This window comes from Hyaena hyaena, unplaced genomic scaffold (assembly GCF_003009895.1).
Source record: "Hyaena hyaena isolate Hyena2069 unplaced genomic scaffold, ASM300989v1 scaffold_44, whole genome shotgun sequence".
NCBI lineage: Eukaryota > Metazoa > Chordata > Mammalia > Carnivora > Hyaenidae > Hyaena > Hyaena hyaena.
This window is the reverse complement of record NW_024080676.1, coordinates 1,564,483-1,571,275: the sequence shown is the minus strand read 5'-3', so window position 1 is coordinate 1,571,275 and position 6,793 is coordinate 1,564,483.

The window sequence follows — 6,793 nt, the reverse complement described above, 5'->3', positions numbered from 1 at the left end:
ATTTCAGGTTGTCTCTCTCTTCCCATGTGAATTTTGGTAGTGAGTGTGTGTTTAGGAATTTGTCCATTTCTTCTAAGTTGTCCAATTTGTTGGCATATAATTTTTCATAGTATTCCCTGATAATTGCTTGTATTTCTAAGGGGTTGGTTGTAGTAAGTCCATTTTCATTCATGATTTTGTCTATTTGGGTGCTCTTTTCTTTTTGAGAAGCCTGGCTAGAGGTTTGTCAATTTTGTTTATTTTTTCAAAAAACCAACTCTTGGTTTCATTGATCTGTTCAATTGTTTCTTTGGTCTCTATGTTGTTTATTTCTGCTCTGATTTTTACTATTTCTCTTATCCTACTAGGTTTGGGGTGCTCTGTCTCTAGTTCCTTTAAGGTGAGCTGTTAAATTTTGCACTTGCGCTTTTTCTAGTTTCTTGAAATAGGCCTGGAGTGCAATGTACTTTCCTCTTAAGACTGCCTTTGCTGCATCCCATAGAGTTTGGATTGTTTTATTTTCATTTTCATTTGTTTCCATATATTTTTTAATTTCTTCTCTAATTGCCTGATTGACCCATTCGTTCTTTAGTAGGGTGTTCTTTAACCTCCAAGTTTTTGGAGGTTTTCCAGACTTCTTCCTGTGATTGATTTCAAGTTTCATAGCACTGTGATCTGAAAGTGTGCATGGTATGATCTCAGTTCTTTTATATTTATTGAGGGCTGCTTTATGTCCCAGTATGTGATCTATCTTGGAGAATGTGCCATGCGCACTTGAGAAGAAAGTGAATTCCATGGCCTCAGGATCTAGAGTTCTAAATATATCTGTCAGAACCATCTGGTCCAATGTGTCATACGAGTCCATTGTATCTTTAGTGATTTTCTGTCCGGTTGATCTATCCATTGCTGTAAGTGAAATATTAAAGTCCCCTGCTATTAGCACATTCTTATCTATAAGATTGTTTCTGTTTGTGATTTTTTTTTTTATTTATTTATGTGTTCTCTTATTTGTTGCTTAGACATTTATAATTGTTAGTTCTTCCTGATGGATAGACCCTGTAATTATTATATAATGCCCTTCTTCATCCCTCGTTACTGTCTTTAAAGTCCAGCTTGTGTGATATAAGTACAGCTACTCCAGCTTTCTTTTGACTTCCAGTAGCATGATAGATATTTCTCCATCCCCTTACTTTCAATCTGAAGGTATTTTCCAGTCTAAAATGTATTTCTTGTAGACAGCAAATAGATGGATTTTGTTTTTTTATCCATTCTGCTACCCTATGTCTTTTGATTGGAGCATTCAGCCCATTTACATTCAGTGTTATTTTGAAATATACGGGTTTAGAGTGATTGTGTCATTTGTGGGATTCATGCTTGTGGTGGTGTCTCTAGTATCTTGTGTTCCTTGCAACATTTCCCTCAGAGAGTCCCCCTCAGGATTTTCTTGCAGGGCTGGTTTAGTGGTGACAAATCCTTTCAATTTTTGTTAATTTGGAAAAACTTTTATCTCTCCTTCTATTCTGAATGACAGCCTTATTGGATAGAGGATTCTTGGCTGCATATTTTTTCTATTCATTACACTGAAGATCTCCTGCCACTCCTTTCTGGCTTGCCAAGTTTCAGTAGATAGGTCTGTCACCACTCTGATAGGTTTCCCTTTGTATGTTAGGGCCCTTTTCTCCCTAGCTGCTTTCAAAAGTCTCTCTTTGTCCTTATAGTTTGCCAGTTTCACTATGATATGTCATGCAGAAGATCGACTCAAATTACGTCTGAGGTGAGTTCTCTGTGTCTCTTGAATTTCAGTATCTACTTCCCTCCCCAGGTTGGGTAAGTTCTCTGCTATAATTTGTTCCAGGACTCCTTCAGCACCTTTCCCTCTCTCTTCCTCTTCTGGGATTCCTATGATATGGATATTGTTCCATTTGATTGTATCACTGAGCTCTCAAACTCTTCTTTCATGTTCCTGGATCAGTTTATCTCTCTTTTTCTCAGTTTCTTCTTTTTCTATAATGGTGTCTTCTAAATCACTTAGTCTCCTTTCTGCCTCTTCAATCTGTGCATTGGATGCCTCCATTTTAATATGTATCTCATTTATCACATTTTTTAATTCATCATAACTATTTTTAAGCTCCATAGTGTTTGTAGCCATAGTTTCTCTAAGGTCCTCCATGCTTTTTTCAAATTCGATTAATTTTATGATTATTGTTCTAAATTCTTGTTCAGTTATGTTGCTTATATCTGTTTTAAGCAGCTCTTTAGCTGTCATTTCTTCCTGGAATTTCTTTGGAGGAGAGTTCTTCAGTTTCATCATTTTGGTTAGCTTTCTATCTCTTGTTAATTTTAAAAGCTTGTTGTATACTCTGCCACTGTGAGTTCTGCTGTATTAGAGAGGGCCCTTTGACTGTTCAAAGCCTGTCTGTTCAGGAAATGTTCTTTGAATGGTGTCTCTTTACTTCTCTTGTTGAGCGTTTGGTTATTTTGTTTCCCTACTGGTAATGGTATTTGGGACTCTCCACCACGTGTACTTTGGCTTGTTTCTTGAGGTAGCCTCACTTACAAGGTTTCCTTCCCAGTGTATTCTGTCTCTTTCTCTTCCCAAACTCCTGTGGCTCAGTGTCCTATGACTTAAGGCCTTCTCTGTTTGAGAAGTGGGTGCAAGCAAAATGCACGGAGCTCCCTACTTCTCCGCCATCTTGCCTTTCTCCCCCTAAAGTGCTTCTCAAAGTATATTCCTCCAGGAGGAATTTACCCCAGAGGACTATCAGAGCTACAAGAAGGCAGATGAAATACAAGGTATACATGTGAGTAACTAAATAATTCTGACCAAAGAATCACTACTAATAATGTTAACAAGAGTACTTCACTTTCTAAAAACACAGCAACACTCCACTCCAAAAATATTCTGAATAATATTCTTTCTTAAAAGAAACCAAAGTGAAGACACACACAGCTTTAACAAATATTTTTTTTACCCCTCCCCCCTTCTTTCCTTCTACCTCCCTGCCTTCAGTTTCTCCACCTTTGGGTACATGAAGTTAAAAGCTAAACTGGCCACACCTTATCTGAAGATAGAAGCAGTCATCAGAGTGCCAAACACCATAAAAAGATCAGCCAGGAAATCTTTGGTGACCCAAGTAAGAGAAGTTTTGGCGGGCTCTGCTGAGGTTGGAAGTGAGACACAGGAAGGGGAGAGGGCGAGGTAAGTAGTGCATGAGATGTTCACCAGAAGACAAGGACAAGCACAGATGTCCAGGGGCACCTCGTGCATCTGCAAAGAGCTCTTATAAGCCCCCACTCTTAGATCGGAGGTAATCCTGCCCACAGTAAACCGGGATTCACTGAGCAGTAATTCAAACATCAGGAATACATGTATAGTATACAATCCAGAAGAGTTAATATCCTTCTCTTTTAAGACTTATTTCTTCAAGGTGTGTGTTAAGCTGACACTTTCTGAGTACTGACTCCATACCAGTCATACAGCACTTTAGATTACTGTTTACTCCTCAAATGAACCTTATGAGGGGATCACTATTTTTATACAATAAGGAAACGAAAGCTTACAGCAATTAAATAATTTGCCCAAGGTCATGGAATTAGCAGGGGATCAAGTCAGGATTTAAACCCAAGTTAGACTAACTTCAGAGCTCATGCTCTCTCTCAGTCACTGAACTTTTTGCCTCCCTGAACTCTCCACTATAGGACTCTATTTACATTTTTTTAAGTGCAGACTACCAAATGATAATAAAGCAACCGTGTGTGTATATATATTTAACTTATGTTACCATGTGTATATTTTACATAATATGTTAATAACAAAAATCATTGATGTTATATTATAAATGTATGTATTACTTGATTTATTTTATTTAATTTAAGACAATGACTTAAGGTCTTTCGTGAACTCTGTAACCCACAGTCTGAGGCCTCACTATTTTAGAACACTCTCTGTCTTATTGATCTTTGTCTTCAGCACACAGCAGGTGCTTAATAAATGTTTGTTGAATGACATTCTATGACTCTCAGTAGCCTGTATACACATTCATGCTCTTGACTGAAGACTGTTTAGAGATTTAATAGGTTTAATAGACATATGCCAGTAAGGTATGGATTAAAAAAACAAGAAGAGCTTTCCAAAACATGGTCCAAGAAGCTTTGACAGAGTCAGGAGAGATAGATTCCTTTTCCAGGAAAATAGCTCCTTAGCTATTTTACTTCTCTGCAGTGGTATAAATACCATGGTGTAAACATTTAACAACGGCTTTAAAAAAGGCCTTGATTTCCACTTGCTGATTTCCATGGTGTAAATACTCCCACAATGGCTGATTTCCAGGTAACATGCCATTACTTGGTCACAGACATCTTTACTGATACTACTTTGAACACAGAGCTGGAAACAGACATGCAGTAGCCCATCATTTTCTCATACTTCCACCCTACATACAATAGACACAAATAACCCAAAGAGCTTCAATTATAGAAAAACACAGTAAAATAATTAAGGAAGTGATATGTTTGGAATATGTATGACCTTTGTCTTTGTTACTAACTTATTAATTAATAATTTATTGCATTATAATTTAGCTATGTTTATATAATTTTTAAATGGTTATGAACAAACACATTACAAAATTCCTGAAAATGTAGTAACACCTCCTCACAAGCCACCATCAACACAGCCCTGCCGCCCTAGATCGCATTTTTCTCATCTACAAAATTTTAGTAATCACCCAAAGGAAACAGCTGAGGGTTTGTGAAAAGATTTAAACTACAGGGGTATTTACCACACTGTTATCCATAAAATCATAAACTGTAAACAAACTAAGCCTCGGACAGTAGAACAGCTAATAACAACAATAACAGTAATGGTCACTGAACACATACTGTGTCCCTGGCACCACAGACAACTCCTTACTAGTCTCCAGTTAACAAATTCACCAACCCACCACCAATCCTTCTGAGAAACATCCTGACTGCAGTACGCGGAACATCTGGCCCAATCGGTCTCTCTTCCACAGACTGTTCTTACCAGTGAGTCTGTGCTCCTCACAAGTGAGGTGTGCCTGGGGGGCTCAGTCTGGTAAGCACCCAACTCTTGATTTCAGCTCAGGTCATGAGCTCACAGTTTGTGAATTCCAGCCCTGCCTTGCGCTCTGTGCTGATGGCGCAGAGCCTGCTTGGGATCCTCTGTCTACCTCTCTCTGTACCTCCCCGCTCGCACTCTCTCACTCTCTCTCTCCCCCCCCTCTCAAAAATAAACATTAAAAAAAAAAAAAGAAAGATGTGCTTGTCCCCAAGCTTGCCTACTTGTTACACTGTGTGCTCTAGTTAAACACTACAAACTGCAAAGAAAAAAGTGTGATAAGAGAGAGTTACTGTGTCTCTGAAACTCATTTCAAGGATTTGGAAAGATTGCTCAAGACAAAAAAAATCTTTCAAATTAGGTGTGAGGAAAACACCTCAAAAGATGGGGAAGATGGTAAATAGAAGATAGGGCGTACTCAAGGTACACACGTATACTAAAAAAAAAAAAAAAAATTCTTTGCTGTTTATCTGAAATTTGAATTAAACTGAGTGTCCTGTATTTCACTGGCCACTCTTCTGGTGACCCGTCTACATACTCCTTATCCTAAGCATCAGCTTCAACTCACAGGAAAGTCTTTTATACTTACAGTAACTTTTATGTCCCTACAGTAACTTTTATGTCTGCCAGCAGAAAGGAAATCATTCTCCCCCTCTAGGAAAGGTTTGGGCCTCTTCTGGGCTGAAATGAGGGGCTTCCCTCAAAGGCGGCCTGAGCAGCTGGCTCTGTGGGAACCGGAGGTTCCCCAGGTCCACAGAGCTCTTAGTGCCTGGGGGCAGTGAAAAGGCAAGGCACCACCCAGAAGACGACCCTCATTTACTTGACACTTTTGCCCAGGACTAACCTAGCTCTTAACTAGGTCTGAGAAGCAAACCCAATTTCCCACAAGACCCCCTCTCATACAACCAAACCCCTCTGAAATCCCCACTCCTGGATTAAACCCATCTTCAACTACAAACGAAGTCACATACATATCCTTCAAATGAGTCCAAATTCCACTTAAACAGAAAAATGCCCTTCCCAGCCACGTCTGTCCAGAAGAGAAGGTGAGACATTGTCTAAAGGCACTAGAGCACTGCACAGAGCACACGTGTGTAAACTTTTCCCTTGTCTTAAGGACCATCTATTTGGATGATGCATTTTGACACTCCCATGAAAGGTGGGGTTGCTGCTGCAGTGAGGAAATGGCCTATGATTAGGGGGAAATGTGCAAAGCCAGGAACGCCGCTTTGGAGCACCTCACACACAGTAATAGCTGCCATGAAAATGACCCCAATTTTGCCTCTTCTCGCTGGGGAACAAGAGAGGAATTTAACTTCCCAGCCTTTTGAAGGGGTATCCTTGGCATTAATTTTGGAAGTAGGGGATTTCTAACTTTCAAGAAGACCTATAGGTTTTAGGCAGAGGTGGCATGGAAGGTCCAGAGCTGGAAACCACATCTTGAATTCTGGTGAATAGAGATCTAACAATGATGCTATTTGATAGTGGAAAAATTGGAGAGGGTCATAATAGGATCACTAAAAAGAACGAGGGGCCTCACAGATAGAATTCTCTGTTGCCAGTAAACAAAACTGGTTAGTGATGTGAAAGACATTCAATACACAATTAGGTGAAAAGTTGCAAGGGCGCCTGGCTGGCTCAGTTGGCACAGTGTCCAACTCCTGAGCTCACGATCCTGAGTTTGAGCCCCATATTGGGTATAGAGAGTACTTTAAAAAAAAAAAGTGTCAAAAC